The following is a 27,046-nucleotide window of genomic DNA, read 5'->3' as shown; positions in this document are numbered from 1 at the left end:
CCACAACTAATATGACAGTTTGCCAGCTTCCAAGAACCTGTGAGTATTTGATGCGTTAGATGAAACGCTAATGGTCCTGGCAGGCCTAAACCAACCACTTTCTAAGATGGTAAGTGTTGTGCACAGCTTAACCTCCCAAACACCTCCAGTTCAGCATAGCCTTGTCCATTCCGTCATCCAAGCTGCAATACCTCCTGCATTTGGGATTGATTTTGCAGCTCTCCCCACAACCCCCATAAACCTGAAACCTAAATCTATCACCCAGAAGCAAACCTCTCCCCAGGCTCTTTCTCTGGTGTGCAGCGTTCTAACCAGTGCCTTCCGTGTTCCTGTCCTCACACTAGAAGCTGCTCACCAGCGAGTTGTAAAACACGCTGCCTGTTCCCAGGGAGCTTCCAATCTAGAGACAGAAAAGAGGCCAGCGCACTAGGTACCAACCCCTGCTCACTGAATGTCTAGAGTGTGGGCAGGAAGAGGTGGAGGGAAACCAGGGAGGGTGGCAGGGTGAGCTCACTGCCGTGGAGGTCAGGGGAGGCCTAGGCAGAGATGTGTTATTTGTAACCACATGGAGAGGTCCCAACATGAAGAGCGATGTAGGCTGCAGGTCCAAGTCATTATCTGTGATGGGAAGTCTAATGTCTGGGTAACAGTCAGTAGCCCTGGCTCTGGAGGAAGTCCTCAGACAAGAGAGGCGGGGCCCGCTGGAGTTCACTGGGTCCTCAACTGTAGACCAAGGTGCATGTGGAGTTGGCAGTTGAGGGCCGAAGGAGGGTTTCTGCATTTGTTTCTAAAACCATTTGTCCACTGAAAGAAGAACAAGCGCTAGGGGCTCCCTGAGATCAACACCCCAGGCAAGCAGCTTCTGGGTTGGGGGAGGTGTCCAGGTAAGGGAGGGCACTATTTTGGGTTAGAGCGATGAAGGCAGAGAGAGGAGGGCATGTGACTGGGGACTTAGAACTGGGGACCACTGAGAAGTCTGCCTGCTTAAGCAGATCGGAGGGAAGTCAAGGGTCACTTCTAGACTTTGGGTCTGAGAGACTGCACAGGGCTTGCTGAAGTGGAAAAGCACCAGGAGATGAAGTTTTGGGGAGACAATCAAGAGTTCAACTTTTTGCTGGGTGGTCACATTCCTTTAAATCCAGAACTTGAGAGACAGAGGCAGGCGGGTCTCTGTGAGTTTGAAGTCAGCCTGGTGGTCTACAGAGCTAGTTCCAGGAAAGCCAGGGCTACACAGAGAATCCCCGTCTCAAACAAACAAACAAACAAACAAACGAGTTCAACTTTTCAAACACAGATTTAGATATCTGTGAGGCAGGCAACTGAACACCATGCTTAGAGTTTAGGGGCTAGTGTGGCCCCAGAGACATATGTAAGCCCAGGGTGGTGGAGTCCATCAGGATGGGAGAGGAGAGGTCTGTGAAGGAGGCTGGTGAGGGGCTATCAAGAAGGTGAGAGAAAGACAATAGTGAGAGAGAGGTTGCTTCCGAAGGAGGAGGCGATCGGCTGGGCTGGAGGCTACTGGAAAGTCAGGGAGGATTAAAAAGGACCATGAGTGAGCCTTCATCGAACATGGCCACTGAGAGTTTCTGGATGAGTGACCCCGGGAGGCGATGGTCGAGGCAGAAGGTCATGGTGTGTTAAGAGACAAGGAGGTGAGCAGGGTTGTCTTGTTGACTGGGGCCTCTGCCTCCCTAGTGGTCCAGTATGCTCTGCTCCCTGAAGCTGTTTGAAGCTGCTCAGGGCAATCAATCCGCTGCTTCCTCCCTCCCTCCCTCCCTCCCTCCCTCCCTCCCTCCCTCCCTCCCTTCCTTCCTTCCTTCCTTCCTAGTTCTGCTCATTTAGGGGTCAACAGCCTCCTGTGACCATGAATTGCATTCACTTGACAGTGGAGTACCTGTCCCTCCCTTTAACAGAAGGCTCTTTTCTGCTCACTTCGAAACAAGAGAGAAATCTGCCTCTCCCTCACCTTCCAGACAGGGTGGGTATGAGGCCTTCCTTGACTGCTGGAGTCCTCAGCCTGCAAGCCCCTCTCATCACTTTCATCTCCTGCTACTATGAGAAGCAAATCTCTGGGTGGAAGATCCCTCGAGGGTCTCCAGCTACAGGGACATTATGCCCCGCCCCCATCCCAGAGTCCCAAGTAATGATTGGCAGAGCATCCTCGTCCATTCATTGAGTCTCTCCCCAGTCCACCACGCCCTCCTGAGAACCCAAATGCGTCCTGATGTGACCACACACTCTGCAGCAAGCAGTCCACACAGCCCAAGATATGCAGTATGGCCAGAGCCCTCCTTCTCCGGAGAGGTGAGCTACTTCCTGTTTGCCCACAGAGGAAGCCCTTCGGCACAGGTGGTGTCAGTGAGAGGCGTCTTTTCACGCGGTGAGCACCGGAGTGTACAGAGATCGGCAGACTTTCGCCAGGCTTTCCTAATCCAGGCACTTTCCCTTAGGAGCGTATGGATGAAGTCTCGCTGTCCAGTATGGGAGGCCGATGAGGAGACTGGGGTCAGAGTAGCTACTGGAGCTCAGACAGTAAACAGCCCTGCAGGGTCCAGCAGATACCCTTCCTCTACCTTGCTACCTACCATTCACGTGCTGCAGACAGAAACACTGAAACACTGAGGTAAAGGGCAGGCCCTCTCTCTCAGCCAGTGGGGCTCCTGTGTTGAACCCTGAAGATTTTCCTCCCAATCAGAATGTCTCAAAACTCTTGGGCTGGGCAGATCTGAAATACTGAACTCGGTAGCAAGCAGTGCGACAGGGGAGGCTTCCTGCATCTCACAGGTCTCTAAGTCTGCCCCTGAAAAGCTCTTTCCTTTGGAGAAGCCTGCGGTGAGGCAGCTGTGTGATCTATTTCCAGTCAGAGCCCCATCCCCTGCCAGCAATCGGAGCTCTGCAAGCGTGGGTCCAGGAGGACACCAGCCCCCCCCCCCCCCCCGGCAAGTTAGGTGTTTTTATCACACTGGCCAGGATGGGTTCCCAGGGATCAGAGCAAATCCTGGAGGTGAGTGGACTAGGTCTTCAATGTCTAACAACTGTAGGGCCAAAGGCCAGGCCTGGGTGTTTGTGTCTTAGAACTGGGGAGTGGGACGTCTCTCAGAGTCAAGACAAGGTATGATGTAAGAATCCATAGGTAATGCCACTGTCAGCCTCCCAACACACCCATGGCTATGGGTGCTACTGCTTCCTAAAGAAGTCAGGAAGTTATGAAGGTGGGCACGGCAGCAGAGGCCTGCACGCAGCTACCAGAGAGTAGCTACTGAGCAGGAAGATGGAAAGTTTAAGACCTGCTTGGCCTACAAAGCAAGTTCAAGGCCAGCTTGAGCAGTGTAGTGAGATACTATTAAAAAAAAAAAAAGGTAAGCCGGACTAAGTATACATCTCAGCAGCAGAGTGCAAGTGTCTATTGTGGTGGTATATTATTTTAACTATGTAAAGATGTGTTATATTGGTTTCACCTTGCCTGCCTAAGGCACCTGATTGGTTTAATAAAAAGCTGAACAGTCAATAGAGATAGGATAGTCAGGGCTGGCAGGCAAAGAGAATAAATAGGAGGAGAAATCTCGGCTTGAGAGAGAAGAATGAGAGGAAAAGAGAGTAGAGAACGAGGGGCCAGCCCACCAGCCACAGGGTAAGAAGGAAAGACAGACAAATAGAATAAAGAAAGATAAAAAGCCCAGAGGCAAAAAGTAGAAGAGAAGAAACAGGTTAATTTAAGTGGAAAGAGCTAGCTAGCTAAAAAACGAGCCTCAGTTAGGCCTAACATTCATAATTAATAAAAAGTCTCTATGTCATGATTTGGAAGCTGGTTGGTGGCCCAAAGGTAATAGAAAAAGCCTGCTACAATCTACCTCTGCATTGGCTGCTCAATCCTGAGTTGGATCAGGTGACCTGGGGAAGCAGTTCTGTTCTACCCAGTCTGGTCAAATTAGAGACCCCCTGCGTGTGTGGACTGGGGCTCCTGGGCACAGTACCCAAGCCAGGGTGCCCCGGCTTTCCTCTGCCCCCAGGAAAGTTCACTCTTTCTTCTCCCCAAGGCTCCCCTCCCTGTGCGCGCTCACCTTGTGGCTGGGAGCTTTTACGGTCAGCACTTTCCACATAGTCACACGTCTCTCCCTCTCACGTGATCAGTGAGTGGTCTCCAGAGTTAATCACCCTCCCACACCAAAAGGCACCCACCAACCATCTGTTGGAGCACACCAGCTCACCATTACAACAGCAAAAATATTCACTTCCTCCACCTCAGCCAGAGGAACCCGGGCAACCGTGACTGATCTCAGTTTTAAAAAGCATTTACACAGAAAGATGCTCAAAGTATATTATTAAATAAGAAATTTGTTTTCTATTTCCATCCATTTGCATGCAAATAGAAAACAAAGAGGAGGGAGGGGGACTTGATTGGGGGAGGGGGAGGGAAATGGGAGGCGGTGGCGGGGAAGAGACAGAAATCTTTAATAAATAAATAAATTAAAAAAAATTAAGACAAAAATTTTAAATTAAAAAAGAAATTTTCAAAATTAAAAAAAAAAAGAAACTTGTTTATGGACTAGGGCGCTAGCTCAGTTGGGAAAATGCTGGCTTGCCATCCGAGTATGAAGGCATGAGTTCAATCCCCAGCACCCACCTAAAAATTTGCACCATGTGGCTCCTGCTCATGGTCCCAGCACTGTGGAGGCAGACACAGAGGATCCTGGGACCTCCCTGACAACCAGCCTAGTCTAATCAGGCAGCCCCGGGTCCCCGTGATAGCCCCAGTCTCCCCAAACAAATGTCATGGTAAAGACAGAGATTCAGCATATACGAATGGAGCCTTCTTAGACAGGACTCCATTCTCCACGACAGAACGCAGCAACCTTGGAGAAGTAAGGCAGCTACAAACGGCTTCCTGAAAGGGAAACACAGAAAACACACTTCAGCCATTCCCTTCTACAGGACCATTTTATGGCCCTGAAGACAGCAAGACCGTCCATACCTATGCAAACAATCTCACAAACTTTCTCCCTCTCTTAAATCTATCTTTCTTCCCGACAGAAACTTATGTATTCTTCCTAGAGAAGTCTTTTCCTGCCCCCTTTTTTTTCTCTGCTAAGTTAGGTGTATAGGCCTTTAATGTTATCATTTAAAAATCCAGCCACTCTTGTTGATCTGTCTTTTGACTGGTTCATTTTTGGTTCCCAGTCACTAAGGAGGTAGAGGAAATAGTTTCATCCTCTCGTGCATAGGGTTAGGAGGAAGCTTCGGTTCCCAGATTACCTCTCTGTGGATACACAAATGCAGGGCTGTGTCTAAGTGGGTGTTATATACAAACTGAGCATTTTTAATAGTTAAGCATTTATGTGAATCTGCATTAAGACAATCACAGCTGCTATAGTAAACCTGTAGTCTCACAGATGGTATTATCAAGGTAAGATGCTTCGTACACTCAAAGAAAGCTAATAAATAAAAATACTATAGAAGAAAAACGCTCCTGCCAAAGATCATGACAAGAACACAAAACCGAGTCAACACTACAGCTGGATCTGAGCAGTTCTCACACTTCCTCTTTCTGAGACAAGGCAGAATGTCTTCTTCACAGCGCTCATTCATTCTGAGCAGTTATTAATCATTGACTGGAAAACCAGGTGTGTAGAGTTAGCAGCAAAGCATGGAACTATAAAAAAAAAAAAAAGACCAGGTATGCTTTGACGGGGTGAAGGAGGAAGACAACCCAAGGCGTTTCCTGGGTGACCAGAAAGGTCACATCCTCCCCCTTCTCGCCAAGGAGTGCCATGCTTAACATTGCCCAGCGCAGCACAGCCCTGAGATGTCTGGAGCTCTCTGTACAGCGAAGACAGACCCAAGCTGCTCCGATCTTGTCACCCTCAGGGTTGGGACTCCCTGCAGGAGCAGTGCTTGGGCCTCCCAGCCTCGGGGGACTGAGCCAGCATACTGGCTTCTTAAAGCATCTGCTCTCTTTTTAGTCCAAACCCGTTCAGCATCCTCCAAAGCCGCGGGAAAGGACAGTTCGTTAGACCTTGTCTCAACCCCCACCCCCACCTTGGGCTCAAATTCCAGAACGGCAGAGAGTCCTTTAAAAATGCGCCCACTTCCTCAGCTGGCCCAGCCTGTCCATCCACTTCGCACACAGCGGCCGCGGGGCTCTTTTTCCGGCCAAGCCTCTCCGGCCCTTCCCGCTGCTCCTCCAGGGTGATCTCACACGCTCACATGTTTTCCTCCCAGCCTCTTGCTGAAGACTCATCGAGCCATGAGCCCAGAGTCCTACCCACAGATGAACTCTCTACAGGACTTCAGACTTAGCAGCCTGCTCCTTTGCCAAGAGCACCCTCCTCACCCTTGCCTGGGAGGCTGCCTGCCCCTCCCAGGTCCTGTCTAGCAAATAGTCTCAAAGAGGCTGGATTTCCCTATGAGTAGCCTTGCCACCAGCCTGGGTCCTTTCCCCTTATGCCTGGAGGGTTCAGTGGCACTGGGTCTCTCCTGTCTGATTTGAGAGCTGCGGGGGGGGGGGGGGGGGTGAGCTCCTGACCTCAGCCCACCCTAAGTTCCCATCAATATGACATCATCCTTCCCTGGGAATCTTCAATGACTGGATGCCCTCCACCCACAACCCCCCACCAAACAAAACAAAACAAAATACCCTATGGTATGGGCCTTCCACTCTCTTCCTGGTCAGCTCTGTTTCTTTCCCCCATTCTCACACAACCTTCTCCACCCTTCAGGGCTTCCACCCCAGGGCTCCAGTCACTCTTTCTAGACCAATCCACAACTAACTGACTGTTAGAGTATTCCTCAAGCTTCAGCTATATGGCTAAATGTATGTCACTGGCCATCCAATTACAAAAGGAAAAATGTCTTTAGCAAGGAAAAAGATGATGGGGCCAGCAACATGGCTCAGCCGGTGAAGGTGCCAACCACAAAGGCTGGGGACCTTTGGCACACAAATAAGAGATATTTTTAATTACAGCACATTGTAACTTATGTATGATTCATACATATATAAGTCAATACCATATTTTTCTAAAGTATGTCTAGGTCAAAGGATAAACCTAGCATAAAGCACATTAGAGTGGTTGCTACTCATAGGTTGGGGGAGGGGAGGTAGAAGACACGAGACATAAGGCTTCTTATAATTCAGGTGGGAAAGCTGACCCTGGGGTCACAGGGGTGGGAAAACCAGCCCTCCCTTCACTGGCTGCTGCACATGGGAGCACAGGCCCTGCACCTCCCCTGGGCGAAACAGTAGAGCTGACCCTGGTGGTGTGAAAGTGGGTGACCCTGATATGACCATCTGAGAAGCAGGCTCCTTGCTGCAGGCTCCTTGAGCTACCTGGGACAGTGCTGGAGAGCTCACCCTAGTGGTGGCAATGAGGGAATGCTGGCAGGCTGACCGGCCCAGCTAACCCAGAACCAGAGCTGTCAGTTAGCCCACCCCAGCATCCACCCCATCTATGAACTGTTGGAGCCTGTGGAAAGGGCCGGACCTGCAGATCCAAAACAGCAGGATCTCCACGACACAGGACAACAACAGGATATCCAAGAGGAGTTCCCGTGAGAGCCCAATAGCAATAGGGCAGCAGGGGCCTCGAACCAGACCAATGACTCATAGCAATGACCACTTACAAGTGAAGATGTATGGACTAAAGGGTAGACTGTGTGACTCACGGGGTCACACTACAGTTCTACACTGAGATTTATTTTTTCAACTTTCTTTTTATTGTTGTTTTGGTTTCTGGCTTTTCTTCTAAATTTTTTTTTGGGGGGTTCAGGTTGCAAAAGCAGAGGGCAGATGCTAGGGGATGGGGAAATGAGTGGGATTAGGATGCATAAAGAGGAATCCACAGAGAATTTTTAAAAAGGTACAAAGAACAGACTTCTTATAATTCAATAACAACACCACCACCACCAATAACAACACCACCACCACCATTACCAACAACAACAAAAAAAAAAACCCAATATCCAATTTAAAGCTCAGGCCAAGCACGACAGTTTGTATCTGGAAGTGTTCTGCAATAAAGGCCCAGTCTAGCAGTTCCTTTGAGAGGTAGGAACTAGCGAGAGGTCTTAGGTCATTGGAGGTATCTCAGACAAAAAAAGCCAGACCCAGAACTTCCTTTCTCTGCTTCTCCAGCAGGAGGCAAGCCCCTTCGTCCACTTCCTGTCTCTGTCATCACCTGTTGTCTCACCAGAGGCCCCAAACAACAGGCCAGCTGCCTGTCACTAGAACCCGCAACACTGTGTGCCCCAATAAACCTTTTCTCTTTCCTAGCTGACTGTCTCTGGTGTATGCTGCCATAGAACCAGGAAGGCAGCCAACACAGAAAGGGTATGAAGCATGCGCAGAGAGACAAACAGCTTCAAGCATGGAGAACCGATAAAATGATTCATCAGCAAGTAATACCTATTAAAACTACAAGGTGATGACATCTTGAAACTAACAAGACCAACAAGTTGATGCTTCCCTGGGTTGGTGGGAGTGTTGGGAAATCATCACTTTCATAAGTAAAAGACACGCTCTGTCACTAGAGTGGCCTGGCAGCATCAGCAGTCTGGTGTGCACGTTCTTTTAGTTCCTCCTACTGCCGAGACAGGTCTTCTCAGACAGATGAGGTACAGGTGGACCTAACGCATTATGGTCTACTCCAGCAGACAAGAGAAAGTAACCTGCAAACCCACGGGACTGGCTTGATGAATATGGTATGCCCACCCAAGAGGACTTTATTTAGAGAGACACTTGTTTAGAAATGGTGAGGTCGGGCTGGAGAGATGGCTCAGCGATTAAGAGCATTGCCTGTTTTTCCAAAGGTTCTGAGTTCAATTCCCAGCAACCACATGGTGGCTCACAACCATCTGTAGTGAGGTCTGGTGCCCTTTTCTGGCCTGCAGGCATACACACAGACAGAACATTGTATACATAATAAATAAATAAAGAGAAACGGTGAGGTCCCTTTACATATCTTGAAGATTAATTGTTGAGAATGGCTGCTAACTTTACAAAAAGGTAAATGCCCGAGTATTATTTCTTACTATCTATAAAAGGAAAACAGGAAAAGAAAGGAGCGGTGTGTGTGTGTGTGTGTGTGCTCACGTGCATGTGCACGCCTGTTAAAAACAGCATGTGTGTCCCTTGAGTGTGGAGCCATGTTTATGGTTCAGAGAAAATTTAGCCCACAACCTCCATGTTGTACTTAGCCACCTTGATTTCCTTTGCTAGAAGAGTTTGTCTCCCGAGCATGCCACCCTTGCTAATCAGTTGGACTCAGAGCACAAGGTTGACTCACCCAGAACTTCCGGATCTCTCTCTTCTCCCTTTCAGACTGATGTAGATCGCCATGTGACCAGCCACAGGTTTCTTCAATCACTCCTTCCTGTGGATAAAAGCGTAGAGTCTCTGCTAAGGGCTAGGAGGATAGCTCAGTTGTAGAGTGCTTCCCTGCTGAGCTCCAGCACCATCTGATACTGGGCATGGTGGCACGTGCTTGCAATCCCAGCACTTAGAAAGTGGAAGTAGGAGGCTCAGGAGTTCAAGGCCTTCTTGAGGCTAGCCTGGGCTACATGGAACCATGTCTTCTTCTTCTTCTTCTTCTTCTTCTTCTTCTTCTTCTTCTTCTTACTATTATTATTATTATAAAGCATGCGTCACCATGTTGCCTCCATCCCCACCCTGTATCTTTTATTGCCCCCTCCTGCAGTCGTGTTCCGAGAAGACTCTTTCCTCACTGCCCTGCAGGTGGCACCGGCCTTCCCATCCTCCCTATCACTAGATTATTTTGTGTGAAGATCCAAGAAGCCCATTGCCACCTCAGTTACTGTGATCTGAAGGCGCTCCCTGCCTTTCATGAGTCAAGAACTTAATTCTCAGTCATACACAAATTTGAGAGGTGGAACCTTCGGTAGTGATTGGGTCACAAGGCTCTTGCGCTCATGAAGAAATGAACAAATTCATGAGAACCACAAGAGTAACTTCATTATAAAGGCCACTCAGTCCAGCTTCCTCCATCTGGTTCTGTGATGCCCTCTTCCTGCTAGGATGCAATAAGAAGGCCCTGCCAGATACCAGCAACACAGCCATGGGTTTCTCTGGTTCCAGAACCAGGTTCTGAATGAAACAGCAATTTTTAACCAAAAATAAATAACCTAACCTCAGCTTTTTTGTTCCAGACGAGAGAAGAGGAAGTGCTGGGACTAGGGAGGTGTCCAGAGGAAGCATGGGAACACAGGGACAGCTGAGGGGCTCCAGCATCCACACCACATGGAAACGGAACTTTGAGAGGAGGTGGGGGAGTGAGGTTGGGCCTCACACTGGGTAGGACTGAACAGAACCTGACTAGCTGGCCCTGTGCCCATGTTTACTCCCTCTTTCCACAGCCGGGGACCATTGCTTATAGGAATGACCACAGATGCCACAGCTTGAAGAAGGGCTCTTTTCTAAGTGCCAACTCCACACTTCTATAAGGGCTGGAGCGACAGGCAGAGCTCATTGAAAGAAGCCGAGCAGTGTAGGCCTGCGACTGGGTCTCTAACTTTACTATGTGTCAGGTGAAAACAGAGGCTTGAAAACTCCACCCCCTGATGGCAAAGTCGGATTGGTACTTGCCAAGCAACCTGGGGCAACTTTCTTTCTCTCTCTGAGCCCCAGCTTTCTCATGAGATAGCAACAGTGTATATACTCCAAAGCCCTGATGTGAGGATTAACTATGCTAGTACTTGTGGCTAACAAATAAAGCTCGCCTGAAGATCAGAGTGCAGAGTTAAGCCACTAGCTGGCCATAGCGGCCAGGCAGTGGTGGCACACACCTTTAATCCTAGCACTTGGGAGGCAGAGGCAGATGGACCTCTGAGTTGAAGGCCGCCCTATTCTACACAAGGTGATTTCAGTCTGAAAAAGAAACAGAACCAGGCGGTAATAGCTCACACCTTTAAACCCAGCACTAGCGAGGTAGAGACAGGGAAGTGATATGATTGGACAGAGAGGAATATAAGGTGGAAGGAGACAGGAGCTCAGCCTATTCGGTCTGAGGATTTGTGGAGAAAGAATCCTGCCCACTTTGGTCTGAGGATACGGTAGAGGTTAATGGTCTCTCTAGTGGCTGGCTCATTTAGTTCTCTGATCTTTCAGTATTTTCCCTGACTCTATCTGACTCTGGTTTTTTATTATTAAGACCAATTAGAAAAAGAGCTACAATGACCACACATAGGAGGCTAAGGGGCTGGTTTATAGCACATGCTCACTAATGCAGTCACTCTGTTGTCCAGCTAGGTGGTTTATTTTTTTATTTTTTATTTTTTATCAAATCCTGCTAATTGGATCATCTAATTCGTCTCAGGATTAAAAAAAAAAGATTATTAGGAATTTCCCAGAAGGCAATAATTTTTCTGCCATTCTCAAATCCCACAGTTGTAGGGACTGGCAACATGTGGCTGGGTACTGCGCATGAGCAGATCCTTCTCTTGCCAGATGGACTAGTTCTCGGCCCCTGTGGACTCTCCAATTGTCAGCTTCATTTTGAGAGTCATCAGTGGAACACACTTCTGAGTACATCTATGAGGGTGAATTCTAGAAAAGTTTAACCGAAGACCCCACCATTCCTGAGTGCTGGCTAGCATTCCTCGCTCCTTGCTTGCTGGCTGCAGAGGACGTTACCTGCTGCCTCATGCACCTGCTGCCATTCCAATCCTTCTCATGGTAACGAACTGGACTGCAAACAGGAGCCCAACGACCTTTCCCTTACCTTGTTTTTGTTAGGTATTTTGTGACAGCGGGGGTAACAAAAGTACAATTACTCAACCTGCTTGGTGTAGACTGCCAGGCCTGGCCTGGAGTTAAAAGTCAGAGTTTATAAACCCTCCTAGAGGCAGCTGGAGGGGGCTACCTGCTTTTCTAAATGGCTCTGGTTCCCAGCTGCCTCTGCTCACCTCTCCACAGGCTCCCCTGGCCTCCTTCCTACTCTTCCCACGTGTTCGGTGAGCTCACACCTTGCTCACATAGCTAAGCCTTTCTGATCGCTGAGTGGGAATCGTCTTCCCCTGGGCAGTCACATGGCTAAGTCCTATCTTTATTCAGGTCCCTGCCCAAGGTGTGCGGTGGAGCTCCTGTAACCTTGGAGTCAGAAGAGGACCAAGAGTTCAAGGCTAGCCTGTGGAACATAGTGCATAGCAAGACTCTCATAAATAAATAAATAAATAAATAGCTTATTATCCTTTTCCTTCTCTCAGAAAATAACATCCATAAGGAAAGTTCATTAAAACGTCTTTAAACCTGGAAGATAGAGACTGTTGGGTAAATATTTGTTGAATGAATGAAGGAATAGACAGCAGGACATGTCTACTCGGAGGGTGTAGCGCTATCTTATATTCAAACATCCCAACAAGAAATGCTCTTGGGACTTGAGGGAAGACTCCTCCCCACCTCATGTTCCCCAAGGTCTTAGCAGCAGTCTGTAATTCCCCATCGCTGTTCTGCGCAGCAGACTTGTGGGCCTTGAAGATGGTACCACTTCCCCACCTCAGGCAGGATGTCTGCTGCGGTGCTAGGGTGCTAGAAACCACGGGACGGCTTCTCTCGTTTTCCTGTCACCTTTCCTCACACTGTTTAGTTTATGTTTGTCTCACAGCATTGATCACGCTGAGATAGCATCGGCTTGCTTCCTTTCTCCCCACAACTGTATCTCAAGGAGAGCAGTGTGTTCATGGTGTCTGCCGGGCATCAGTTACTGCTCTGCAAGTGTCTGTTGAATAAATGGAGGAAGGAATGGCGAATGGCTCTTCCCGTTACCCTCCACAAACAGAAGACATGTCTGGGAGAAAATGAACCACAGCACAGTCAGGCTGTCTAAACATGACCTTAAGGTCTTGCTCACATAGAGGAACCACAGACATCCAATTAGATGCTAATTACATCCAATCAGCTCTGGACTTTGGGAAGGGGCTGGGCTAATGAGGTTTAAAGGTGCCGTGAGACTGGAGATGTTCTGCACTTGACTCTGACGCTGGCCTCCTGACCTAGACAAATAGGTCATGGACAAAGGGGTCTGATGGACGCATTTACCAGGGCAACAAATGTCATCCTGTGTCCTAGAAAGACTCAGTCTAATTCACATCCCTGGTTCCATCATCATCCCACTGAAAGGACAACTGCGGCTGAACACTAGGACCACAGAGGAAGGTGACTTATCAGCTGAATGGGTGTCTCCCTTCCCAAGAATGTCTGCTGTATTCTGGACAGACACCAGGAAGAGCTCAGGAGAGGGACCTGTGCCAACCATGTGGGAAAGAGCTGCCCTGGACTCCACGATGCCAGTGCATTGCTGGGGGGCAGTCCTTAAGCTCCCACCAAAAATGTATTATCAGGGAGGGGCACCCCGATGTCACAGGCACCAGATAACATCAGGGAGATTTGAAGCAAAGCCCTGCTCCTAGGACTGGAGCCTAGACCCATCACCTTAGTGAGAGAACCCCACACTAGGATTGATACTCATTGGGGCACAGTCAAACTCTCTCTTCAGTTAGGCCTTATTCTTGGGGTCCCTGTCAGTTCTTAAGGCTCCTGCAGCTTCTCCCCAGCTCAGCCCCCCTTGTCTTTGACGTCCTGGCCCCAGAGCAGCTCTCCTTAGGCGCTCACCTGCTTGCTGGTCTTGACCGGTGCACCGAGAAGACACAGCGGAGACAGGGAAGCCACCGTCAGGAGTGGGGCGACAGATGGAATTCTTACCACTGCAGTAGAGCCCTTCACACGTGTCTTTACCAACGTCCGGCCGGGTTCCTGCCGCGGCTCCCGCAGCCCGGACGCACCCTTGGCTCCGCGCCCAGGCGCCTGCCGGGGCGGCGAGGGCTGCGGGGCGGCGCGGTGTGGGACCGGGTTTCCGGGAGGGCGGCGATCGGCGGGCCGGGCCGGGGCGGGCCGGGCTGGAGTGAAGCCGTCCGACTGGTCTGACCGCGGCTCAGGGCTGGGCGGCGGGGTTGGGCCGGGTGCAACGAGCGTGCAGAGAGCCGCGCTCCTCGGGCCCCATCTGGTTGATTTTGTCAAGCACATAAACCGGAAACTGGCCAGACCCGCGTAACCTGCATGCCTGCAGCGGGACAATAATTGAGCATCCCCACAAATCCATTATTTCTTACTTATTTAGTAGACAGACACAGGCAAAGAATGCATTATTGGAGCTCAGAATTTCGTCTGCCTGCAACTGTTGACCCACCATGAACTTTCTTAACTGGTCCGGATTGGCCACACGCTGGCAAACAGTTGCGACTTGAGACCCAAAGATATTTTCCCAAACTTACCCTCAGACATAGACTGGCACTTGGCAAGAAACTGTAATTTTAATAAGCTTCTCTCTGGCGCCATCCAGCTTGTATTCTCTTCACTATGTAAGGCATGCAGAGGAATTTTGAACGAAGTGATGCCATGTTTTCTGTGTATCCAGTGATATTTTAGCTGGCCTGGAAACGTACAGCTCGGAAAAGCCAATTGCCTAAAACACAGTGTACAAGAGCCACAGTTAATATGTGTGGAGTTCCAGGTCATAAACTGCATGTCTTAACACATCTAATCCTCACAACTTTCAAGGTAGGAAGCAGGATAAATAATTCCACAAGGACACACACACAGACACACACAGACACACACAGACACACACACACACACACACACAGAGAGAGAGAGAGAGAGAGAGAGAGAGAGCTACAGACCTAGAGACCTAAAGGTCATGCTTCTGACAGTTGCTTTTGAGACATGCCTGATGCTGAGTTATAGATTCTGCACGACCCTGAACTGTCTTGTGTATCTCGTATGAGCATGTCAGACACTTAGTGGGCATATGGGGATGGGAGGAACCAAGCACACCAAAAACTTCAGCCTACCTGGCAGATATGCACCAGTTGTCATATCAGATGTGACGTAGTTGACATGCAGAGAGTGTGTTGAGGGTGGTGGTGGTCGGGACAGGACCCCTCTGAGAGAGCAATATTCTCACAAAGGAAGGAGCCACCTGAGCGTGAGGCCGCACATATGTCCACAATCTCCTTTCAAATCTCGCTGCACCTCCTGAGTGGATGCACATGGGCTGGCATGCAAACATCATGAACCTTGGGATGTAGTTTAAGTCCTGATAGTTCAGACAGCCAGGCAAAAACCACTTCGAGCTTCCCACTGAAACTTCAGGATAGTCACCCAGAGGAAAAGACCACATCCCAAGAGTAAGGAACATACCCCAGAATTGGGGACAGAATGGAAAGAAATCATTCAAGTAATATACAAAACCCTATTGCACGAGGCCAGGTGGATAATGACAGAATTCAGAGCAGCAACAAGTCATCCACAATGTTCCCCGCATCACATCCAAAGAAACAGACACATTTGGATTGTAGTCAAGAAGAAATAGCCAACATGCCGGAATCCAGTTCCAGATGGCAGCAGGGTCTGAAGTGGGTGGATGCAAGAGCAGCAATGGGGAATCCGACATAGGACACCTCTGAATGTCGTTTTACGGGAGATGGACCGAGAAGAAGTGCCTCTGGGATGGCTTCCTACGCCTACAACTTGCATCTCTCACAGGCTCTATCGACACACCAATTCATTGTATCCAAAGGATGCTCAATCGTGCCACAAGGACATGTGCTCAACTATGTTCATAGCAGCTTTGTTTGTCACAGCCAGAACCTGGAAACAACCTAAATGCCCCTCGACTGAAGAATGGATAAGGAAACTGTGGTACATTTACACAATGGAGTATTACACAGCAGAAAAAAATAACGACAGCTTGAATTTTGCAGGAAAATGGATGGAGCTAGAAAACCTTATTTTGAGTGAGGTAACCCAGACACAGAAAGACAACTATCACATGTCCTCATAGATTTTAATCATTGATTATAAAGTCTTTTTTATGGTACATACTTTTTCTAAAGTCTTCCTTGATGACATACGCATATCAAAGTAAAAAAAAAACAAAACAAGCAAACAGCAAATTTCATGAGAACTAAAATCTAACATTATGATAAAATCAATTCTTTTAACTCAATATCTTTTTCCTTAAAATTGGTGTCGTAGAGCCTTGAGGTTACAGAAATAACAGACAGGATGTCTCTGTTTAAGTTTGATCAAGTTGATAGATCAGAAGTTATTTCCTACTGCCTGTTATATCAAACTTCCCTGTATTAATCCATTGATCTACTATAATCAATACTGATCTTTCTATGGAAATCTAATTCCTCGGTCCCTTGTTTAAATTCTTGACGTCTGAAATACCATGTTACTCTTAATTCTTTCTGTGCTCAGAGAAGTCTTGATCTGCAAGTTTGCTCAGGAAGCCAGGCAGTTCACTGAGTAAAATGTTTCTCTTTGTGTCTCTGTCATAAACTCCTGTTTCAATATGGTCTCTATCTTTATTACAATCCTGCAAAGGGCAGAAGAACATCAAGGTTCCTAGAACTGCGTACTTTGTCTTCAGGAGGGCGCCAAGGCTTGTCATTCATTTTATAATCAGTATTTTTTCCTGTCCATACCAGTTTCATGTTTCTGAGGCAAAACATGAAAGCCTAGTGGTTCACTTATAGTTGTAAGTAGTAGGTTCTATCGGACTTGACTTCTTTCTTAGCTAATTCTCCCAGGGAACCACCGAAAGTTTTATTCTTACTAAGATCAGCTTCTATAAGAATTGCGACATTATCCCAGCTCTAGCCTCCAGTGAGGGGCCCTTAACAGCAAGGGATTCAAACATTAAACATGTCAGAGCCACAGGTAAGAGCTGGGCAGCAGATTCCACCGAGGGCAGTGAGGGGTCTGTAGGAGTCGTCCGAGCACTGTGAGCTTGGTCAAGCAGCGCCTTCAAGACGCTTGGCATTGCCCCCAGTAGGGAGTTGAAACAAAACCACAGACAGCCAAGCTGTCGAATTTAAGGATTAAGGAAGTAAAAATCAAAACTATGATTCATGCCATAAGGAACTGTGAGGGGGAGAAGGATATAATGGGCAAAGAGATAAGGAACGCCAATAAAACAGCAGCTTGGTAAAGCTCCACATGGAATGTATGTACATGTGCTTCCATGAGGATGGCCCTTAATCTAGGTCGTTGTCACCCAGAGGGTGATTGGACAGGCTTCTGATAGCTCGAACTAAGATGAAGAGCTCCTACCACTGGGATTTCTCTCCTACAACACATCCCACTGCGTCCTGGTAACACATGACCCTCAGCACACACTCCGAATTAGTCATCTTTCATGCTATGTCGGAGTTCCCGAGACAGACCACTTAAAAAGAGAAATTACAAGAGTTTGGACTCATGGTTGCTAAGGCCTGTAGTCACTTGGACCTGCCATGTTTGGTCCTGTGACAGGAAGTACATCATGATGGGGAAAGGTGAGCAGAGAAGGCTGTTCACACCGTGGTGAAACACAAGAGAGAAAGGAAGGGGAAAGTATCCTCCACAAGGGCAGAATTCCTAGTGACCTAACCTCTTTCTCCCTATTGTCCCACCTCCTAAAGGGTTTGCCTCTTCTCATGGCGCTAAAGGCTGGGACCAAGCCTGTAACATATGCACCTTAAGGGACATTTAAGACCTAAACAAGAGTATACATTGCTGGAGACACTGGGGCTTGGGAGCCTTTTCAGTAATATGGCTCTGCCTTTGCCGTGACGAATGATCTTCTATGACACTGTGACAGGTTAACTGGCTAGCTTTTAAAAAGAATATGGACTGAAACCATTTCATAGCTCTAACCTAACACAGCTAAATAGAAAAACCCAACAGGCACCCAGAGGGAAAAGTCATACAGATCGCATACAGGACTGAGGTTACTTTTCATTAGGAGCCACGATGCCAGAGGACAATGAAACGGCATCTTTAAGGGGTTAAAAGCCATCTGGGTCTGGAGACAGTTCAGGAATGAAGAGCATACACAGCTCTTGCAGACGACCTCAGTTCAGTTTTCAGAATCAATGCTGGGTGGTAACTCTGGCTCCACCGGATCTGATACCTATACTTTTTGGCCTCCTTTAACGCACATCTGCACACATGTGGCGCATACATGCAGACACACGTATGCACATAGATAAACAAAAATAAATATTAAATAATAATACGTCATCTTGTTCTATATCCATTAAATCTTAAATAGGAAGTAAGAAGCTGGGTGGTGGTGATGTATGCCTTTAATCCCAGAAATCTCTGAGTTCGAGGCCAGCGTGGTTTACAGCGTGAGTTCCAAGACAATCAAAGCTACACAGAGAAACCCTGCCTTGAAAAATCCCCAAAACCCAAGAAAACAAAATCTGAAAAAAGTAAATAAATAATTCAAATAAATTATATAAAAATTTATTAAATTAATCTGTATGTTTATAATTTATTATAGTAAACAAAAAGTACAATATAAATTTTGTTAGTATCAATAATGATTAATATTATAATGAATAAATTATCCAAAATGAGGGGTGGCAATATGAATGTAAATTAGAAGAACACTAGAAAATTAAATCTATGGCTTTTTCTTGTTTCTGTTACATTATCTGAAAGTTTATTCACTAAAAATGGTAACATATTATGATGCTTATTAACTTATATAGAAGCAGAATGTATAAAATTCACCAAACACAGAAGGGGAATACAAATGGAACAATATTGTCACAGGATTCTTATGTTATGTATACACTTTAAATTCAGAACAAAACCAGTAGAATATACAAAAGCAATCACCATTAGACAGACAAACAATGACATTAAGAACCTCAGTTAAAATACAAAGTTATCAGAAGGGCTAATAAAACAAGACCTACTTACACTGTAATCACAAAGGACACACTCTCAACAAATATACACACTTGTTGAAATTAAAAGAATGGGGGAAATATATTACGCGATGCTCAATTTTAGATAAAGCAAAATTTAATACAGAGATAACACCGTAAATAAAAGGGCCAATTTTCAAGTGGCAAAAGTGTCAAGTTACTAAGAAGATGTAAGATTCTCAATATATGTGAACCCAATAAGGGAGTTGCCAAATCCACCAAGTAAAAACTGACAGAATTGAGAGAAGTGAAAGAAAACCCAGTCATTTCTGTGGAATCCCTAGCCCCTTTCTTAGAGCTCGGGGACTAGGTGCACAGAAGGCCAGAGAGGATCTGGAAGACCCTACACTGCACTGTCACCCAGCCGACCAAACTGACTTTGTGAATTTTATACCAGCATCACGGCACACATTCTTTGAAGGCATGCAGGGAACATCCAACAAGACGGGTCATGGATGTTCTTGTTCCTAGTACATTATCTGGAGGTTGATTCACTCTCTGTGCTATGGATTGCTCCATTTGCACTCCCCCTTTGTGCTTGGTGATTTTTTTTTAATGCATTCTGCTTCTATATAAGTCAATAGACCCCACCATAATTTGTTATTTTTAGTGAATAAACTTTTAGATAATGTAATAGAAACAAGATACAGGACTACCAGGGACTCAAAATTCCCATGAAGAAAATCATACGGCTGTGTTTTTTAATAAAAAGGACACCAAGTCAACAGCACACAGCAGTGTCTGGTCTAGGTACCACACAGTACATTTGGAAACCCAGCAAAACACTTCTAAGCAAAGTATGGGTCAAAGAACAAACCGTAGGAAACATAAAGAAACATTTCAAACTAAAATGACAGGAAAACAGACCAAAAAGACAGCATTGTGATGTCCAAATATAGATCCACAAACCTTTCAACCAAAGTAACCAGTGAATTTGTAGGGAAAGAAAAACCTTTTCAATAGGTGGTTCTGGTACAAACAGGACTTATGTCTAACGTCTAAGTTTTATAAGTCAACCCAAAAAGAACAATCCAGTTTTAAAAATGAGACACAAAGCCCAGGGTTGGTGTCAAAGGCCTGAGATCCCAGCTGCTTAAAAGGTTGAGTAACTTAGCGTGGCTCTGTCTGGAAATAGACTAGGCTGAGGAGGTAGCCTAGTGGTACAATGCTTGCTTAGCCTGCAAGAAGCCCCGACTCTAATCTCCAGCACTGAGAAAAAATTGGCAGAAAACCTGAATAGGTTATCTGTGAATAAGATGGACAAATGGCTAATGAACACACAAAAAGATGCCCAACTTCGTTAGCTATCGGGGAAATGCGGAACAAAGCCATAATGATGTATTCATATACTGGCTATAATTTTAAACTGGCAGATAGGTAATAAGTAGGGTCAGGGATGTAGCTCAGTGCTAGAGTACTTCAGAAAAACCTCAAAAACGGATAATAGAGAATAATTAATGTTAGCAGTGTTATAAGAAAGTCAAATGTTCATCCATTGCCAGTGGGATTGTAAAACGCAGCAGCCATATTGGAGAATAGTTTGGCCATGCCTAAGAATACTAAACACAGAATATTCATATGGTTCAGTGATTCTACCCAGATGTATACTAAGGGCAATGAAGATATTTGCCATTGCAATATCTTTGCTTGGCTGTTTGGAGCAATATAGCATGTAATAACTAAAAGATAGCCACAAAATATAGTGTGTATCTATTGAAAATATAGTGTATCAATAGTAACAAAATACTGTATGTCTATGTTAAGAACTACTATTCAGACAAAAATAGAATACTGATTATTACATTCTGCAATAGGAATGAACCTTGAAAACATGCCAAATAATGTACTCAACTATGAAAGACTATGTATTACATAATGAAATTTTTATCAAATTTTAAAATACAGAGCTCGAACATGGATGTAAAAATGTCTGGGCCTGGAAGGGAAGATGGAGATTGCTTCCACTGAGCACAAAATTCCTCCCTGAGTGACAATTTCATTGCAATTTTTATTTGTTTTATATTTACATGTGTTTGGCTACACGTAAATCTGTGTATCACATTCATGCCAGGTGTCCCCAGAGGTCAGAAATGAGCACTGAATTCCCTGGGATTAGAGTTACAGACAGGTGAGCCACCATGAGAATGCTGGGAATTGAACTTTGACCCTCTGGAAGAGCAGTCAGTGCTCTTAACCACTGAGCCAACTCTCCAACACCTATGGTGAGAAAATTTTTGTAAAATCAGTTACAACAATTATTACTCAGCTCTAGAGGTTACTAAAACTATTGAAGTGTACAGCAAATGGAAGAATCAAATATTATGCTTTAATAATCTGTGATTTTAATAAAAGAACATTGCATGACTCTTCCCCTGTATGCCTTACAGGGAAACTATTTCTGAAATGCCTCACAGGCATAAACATAAAACCCAAAGCTCTACCATTTAGATAAAACAACAGGACAGAATATTCGAAACCTTTTGAAAGGCAGTATTTCTTAGAAGAAAAATAATTGTAAGTAGGGCGTCACGGTTTTAAACGCCACTCATCAAAATGCACATGAGAAAGCAATCCTCAGATTGGGAAATGTATTTATAAAAATATCAAGAAGTCAGCAACAGTGGAGTCTGCCCACACCCAAACACTGGATATGGAAAAGGGGGGCACAGAAGGAAAGAAATTCAGCCCAGCCTGAGTGACAAACGGGGGCGGTGCTGCCCAAAGAATAGACAGAACAGAAAGTACAGAATATGTATATATGAGTTAGCACGGCTGGCACACAAGTCTATAGATCAACAAGGAAAAGTCTACTTGGGGGGATGAGCTGATGGCTGGGTGGGTAAAGTGTGTTTGTGCTAGCACCAAGACCTGAGTTTAGACCCCAACACCACTCAAAAGCTGAGCGTGATGGTGCTGGCCTGTAACCCAGGGCTGGAAGGACAGAGACAGCTTGGAAGGACAGAGACAGGCTGGAAGGACAGAGACAGGCTGGAAGGACACAGACAGGTTGGAAGGACAGAGACAGGCTGGAAGGACAGAGACAGACAGGCCGGTCCCCAAGACTAGAAAGCCATCCGAGTCTGGCTGACATATGAAGCTTTTCGTTCAATGAGAGACTCTTTCCCAAAAATTAAAGAAAAGAGCAATAGCTAAAGATGTTCAAAGTCAGTCTCTGGCCTAAACACACACACACACACACACACACACACACACACACACACACACGTAAGCACAGTCACACACAGACACCATGCATGCACCACACAGAAAACTTGTAATCATAACAATGATAGTAGCAGTAATAATAAAGCATTCAGTTTAAAACACACAGACATGCACTTACACACACACACACATGCACACACACTCTCAAAAAAGATAAAAAGACTGAATTAAAAAATGACGATGCCAAGATTGAAATAGCCACCACAGTAAAAGATTAGTGGCTAAGAGGAACACACTGAAATATTTAATATATAAATAAATAATATAGTTCAGATTAACAGCGAGACACTACTTCATGTTAAATAGAATTGCTTAGCAAAAAAGCTGTTTCTGCATTTTCTAAATCTGGGCTAAAGATTTCTCTATGTGAGGCAAACCACAGGCTAATGTGAATGCAAATGGACCCACTGTAACGGTGTCAACCAATCAAAGCAGGAGGGGCCATTCAGCCGTTCAAAAAAGAAAAAGAAGAAAAAGAAAAAACAAATACCAGAGGGAACCACTCCGTGGTCTGCGAGCATCACTTCCGTTTTCTGGATGCCATTTCCTTTTGGCGGGTCATAAATAGAACCCACTGATGTGGATGGGGCTTTCGAATCGTTTTAGGATGCTGGGATTACAGCTGCGAACCACACCCGGCGTGAACAGCAATTTCAAACTCTGTTTTTCTGGAACACACAGTCCTCTGTTTGCAGGGCCAAAGATGCCCTGAGGTCCCTTTGATCCTTTGAGCGGGAGGGGGAGAGATGCCCGCATCCTCTCAGAAGATAACAACAAAAAGAGGAACACTGGAGACTGAGAGTTAGTTAACCAGGAGGAATGGTCCCCAGGAGAAACAGAGAGCCACAGAATAAGGCAATCTTGGGGACACTGTCTCGGCAGGTAGTGAGGTGTTGGGGTTGCGACTTTGTCACTACTTTAAATTGGCTTAGCTTGATTGGTGAATAAGAATAAACATAGAATTGGAAAAAAAAAAAAAGCAGATTTTCCCCGCTGAGTCAGAAAAACCAGATTTAACCAGAACTAATTGGAGGCCTCCACACAGGAGTCTTTTCTGAAAGGCTGCCCTCTGGTGGAAATTTGCTGAACTTCTCTTCTTGCCTCCTTGTGCTGGAGGTCGAAAGTCCTTGGTTCCTTTATTCAACTTCCTTAAGCTAAGAACCTCAATTCTATTTTACCATCTTTCTATACTATTCGGAGATAACTGGGTTTGATATGAAACATTTTTCATGTTTGCTTCTGTGGCTTAAAAATTGTATACACATTTGGTCTTCCCAAGATTTGCAAAAATCGACACCAATTTAACATTGCTTTACTCTAATGCCATCAAAAGCGAAGCTGCACTCACGAGTCTCACAGCTGGCCCGGGGAGAGGGTGGAGGGGTGGGGGTGGGGGATGGGAGGAAGCAGACAGTCCACACGAGGTGGAAAAGGAAAGTCTTCGCAGGTGCTGATCTGATGGTTTATTCTTCTTACACACTTAAGCGTGGCAAAGCTTTTGAAAGAGGTTTCCACACGACAATTATCACGGCAAAGCTTCAGGCGATAGCTACACTGACACTCTCTAGCAAGGGTACAAAGCATCTGTGACTTTACAATGCATTCTATTGGCTGATAAACAGAGCTCAGGGCAGGGCCTAGGGGAAGGATCTGTGATAAGCGTAAGGATAGATTCTATTGGCAGAGGATGCAAAGTATGTGGGGCTGCTTTAGTAGGGATAAATTCTATTCACTGAGTGGCCAGGAGTAGAGCCTAAGCCATTCTCAGGATACTGGGGTGGATTCAGGTTGGCCCTAATAGAATAGCAAAGGATCACTGGGCTGTCACATCAATCCAGCACTCTAGGTATCAGGAACCATTCACATCCTGTGATTGACAACAGACCCAAGTGATTGACAGTTCCGATTTCTCCGATGTTTACTCTAAACTGTGCTCCCTATGCCAGGCATCATAAGCCAACCTTATGACTGAGAAAGCAGGAGATTCTCAAATCTCACTTTCTTTAAAGCAGTCTTCAACCCATGTAGGCTCCAGCTCACAATCCTCCTGCCTCAGCCACTCAAATGATGATATTATAGGTGCATACCCCGTGCTTTTAAAGAACCAGCAATGTCCTCATTCCTACCATCAGTGCTGGGAGTGGAAGCCACACCCTCTCACACAGCCAAGAGCTCTGTCTTTGGTGGTCGGTCTACACGGTGGAAATGTATGGCTGCCTTCGTAAGGAGGTCATTCCCTTCAACGAGAGGGCATCTCCAGCCTGGTGTTAACAGACGATGCCAAGAAGGAACAGCTGAGGAACATGACCTCAGAGCTCCTGGAGGGTGCCTGCCTTGGCGTACTGATGCTCTTGTTCCTAGACTAAGCGAATCAGATTCTCTCTGTGGAGCCAGAAGCCAGGCATTGCACCCTTTGATAAGAAACTGTGCCGTTCCAATTCGCAGCACAGAATGAGGGAATAGAGGTGCAGGAACCAGGGTCGCTTGACCAAGGCCACCACCCCAAGTGGGGACACTGACTACATGGTGAAAGTGAGAAAGCCTTGAGTTTGCTTTTGGATTTTTGTCTATTTAATGAGTCTGGCCTTGAGCTCACTATCCTACTTCCAGAGGGCTGAGGTCACAGAGGTGCCCCCCCCTCTACCTGACCTGGTTTTAGACTTCTGAATCAGGTTTTCCGTGATGTTATAGCTGGTCAGGCCTAGAGGTGGAAAAAAAGACCATTCTCATGTCTGGGTCCACGCTCTGTTCTTTTCTGCCTCCCCCGCCCTCTGACCTTCCTGACTCCCACCCAGCCTCACCATTTTACGGTCTCCTAATTGAAAAGAGACCTCTCTGGAATATGCTACTCAAGCCTGGCTTCGCTGAGCCGTGGCCCATTCCTTGGGTCATATAAATGAACCAGAGATGGATTTTGTGTACTGGCACCTATATGGCTGTTTTTTTTTTCAGTGCAAGCAAGAGTCCTAAACTCGAGTCGATGCCAAATCCAAATGTTTGCACATCCTGTTGTTTAAAACAATCAGGCGTTTGTCTACTTAGAGGACATCTGCTACCAAGATATAGATCCCATGAAACCCCTTATCTTTATGCCAAAGATGAAACCCTATGCAAAAAGCTGCTTCCGTTTGGAGTCTGAATCAGATTCCTTTCTGCATCTCTGAGAGAGATGCCTTAGGAAGGGAAACCCCATCTCCAACTTCCATCTACCATGGGAATTCTTTTGCTCACTTCCCTTTCTGTGTGGGACTTTACTTCCATCAGGTTTGGACAGATCCTGGTGGTGAGGGACCACCTTCAAACCTGGAAGGGCATTGCACTCAAAGCTCATGGATGCTACCGCCACCTGGTGGTCATGTTTTCCTTGCTCGGTTCTCTGCTTTTCCTGGGTTTATGGGCTCCTTCAAAACTTGGCTGGTCCACAACCGCAGAGAACCTAGACAACAAAGAGAACCCCAAGAGAGACGTTCATGGATCTATGTAGGAAGGAGAAAAAGACAAATATCCTGAGAGAATTAGGAGTGTGGGGGTCACGGGAGAGGGGAGAAGGGGATAGAGGAGAAAGGGAGGGGAGCGGAGAAAAATGTATAACTCGGTAAAAACAATGAAAGAAAAAGAAAAAAAATCTTGGCTGGTCTGAATCCAGTCCAAGGCCGACCTAATCCATGATTTCCTATGGACGTGTGGAGTGGCTGATAGCAAGTAGCTACTATTCACAAGATACCGATGTATGTATGCTTGAGACAGAAACCCTTGGATGTGTTGGGCTGACATTTTTTGCAGATGGTGTTGGCCTAAAGCTTCCCCTTCAGAATTTAAGGAACACCCAAGGTTTAACTAAGGCTGTGAGAAGGGGAGGTTTTGGTATGGTCATGAGCTAGAGGGTTGGGGAGAAAGGAGAAGGATGAATTAGTAATCACGCTAGCCATGTTGGTCAGTGTGTTAGAGCTTACACACTGCATGGCCGCAGTCTGAGAAAGCAGTGCTTCCTCTCTTCTCCTCTCCCTCTCCTCTCCTCTCCTCTCCTCCCCTCTCCTCCCCTCCCCTCCCATCCGCTCTCCTCTCCTCTCCATTTTTCCCCTTCCCTCTCCTCCCCTCTCCTCCTCTCTTCTTTCCTCCCTTACCCCCTCTTCCCTCCCTTCCCCTCTGTTCCCTTCTTTATCCTCTCTTCCTCTCCCTTCCTTCCTCCTTCCTTCCTTCCTTCCTTCCTTCCTTCCTTCCTTTCTTCTCTTTCCTTTTTTCAAGACAAAGTTTCCCTGTACAACCCTCATTGTCCTGGAACTTGCTCTGTAGACTAGACAGGCCTTGAACTCAGAGATTGCCTGCCTCTGCCTTTGGGTGCTGGGATTAAAGGTGTGTACTACCACACCTGTCAAAAGCAGTGTTCTTCAAATTTTAGCCTGTGTGGTTTGCCTGGGGAGGGGGGGGGATCTGGTTAAGGTGAGCTCCTAAACCAGGAAGTCTCATGTGAAGCCCAGGAGCCTGCATTTTATTCCCAAGTGACGCTGCTGCTAATTGTGGGTCGTGGGTCACACCTGAAGCAAGGGAGTCTTGGAGTAGAGTCCTTGAGCATTGACTCCTCCAGGACTGATCATGGCAACTACACTCCCACCCATCAAAGATGGGTACTGCAAAAGTTAAAGGTGGCAACTCGGTCTGCATTAGCCTTTATTTGTACCAAGAGATAGGAAAACTGAGCCCTCGCAAGTTTTAGCTAGCTTCCCCTGAGCACACATGGCAAACGGGAGACGGACACCTGAGCACAGGTTCATGGGACTCAGGGGAGTGCTTGGTTCCCTCTTGGTTATTAGCTCATTAGTTGCTGTTTGACCTGGGAGCCCTTGAGCTTTAGTGGTTTTGAACCCGTGTTTATTTTGATTCATCTGTTGCGTTGGCTGAAGCTGGCTGTGGTTCATTCACTGTCTTTGCCATTGAGGAGTCGTGAGTTGGGTGCAGATCTGACACATGCAGGGTTATCCAGCATCATCATCAGTATTTGGGCTGTTTCCACTTGGGGTTTCATGGTGGACAACAAACTCTAGAACTA

The 27,046-nt window shown here is 46.5% G+C and overlaps 1 protein-coding gene across 2 annotated transcripts in view; it reads right to left on the bottom strand.

Annotated features, from left to right (window-relative positions):
• The window catches only part of Psd4 (pleckstrin and Sec7 domain containing 4), a 33,817-nt gene extending 24,449 nt beyond the window's left edge, over positions 1 to 9,368 (bottom strand). For both annotated transcript variants that reach the window (XM_041674865.1, XM_041674867.1), the window contains exon 1: positions 9,279 to 9,368. The gene's annotated coding sequence lies outside the window, so the exon portion shown is untranslated. The remainder of the gene's footprint in view (positions 1 to 9,278) is intronic.
• Positions 9,369 to 27,046: the final 17,678 nt, after the last annotated feature.

This window comes from Microtus oregoni, unplaced genomic scaffold, assembly GCF_018167655.1.
Source record: "Microtus oregoni isolate MIOR12 unplaced genomic scaffold, Mior012 000025F_ref0000491, whole genome shotgun sequence".
Lineage (NCBI taxonomy): Eukaryota > Metazoa > Chordata > Mammalia > Rodentia > Cricetidae > Microtus > Microtus oregoni.
The sequence above is the reverse complement of the archived record's forward strand: the minus strand, read 5'-3'. Positions and strand labels throughout refer to the sequence as shown.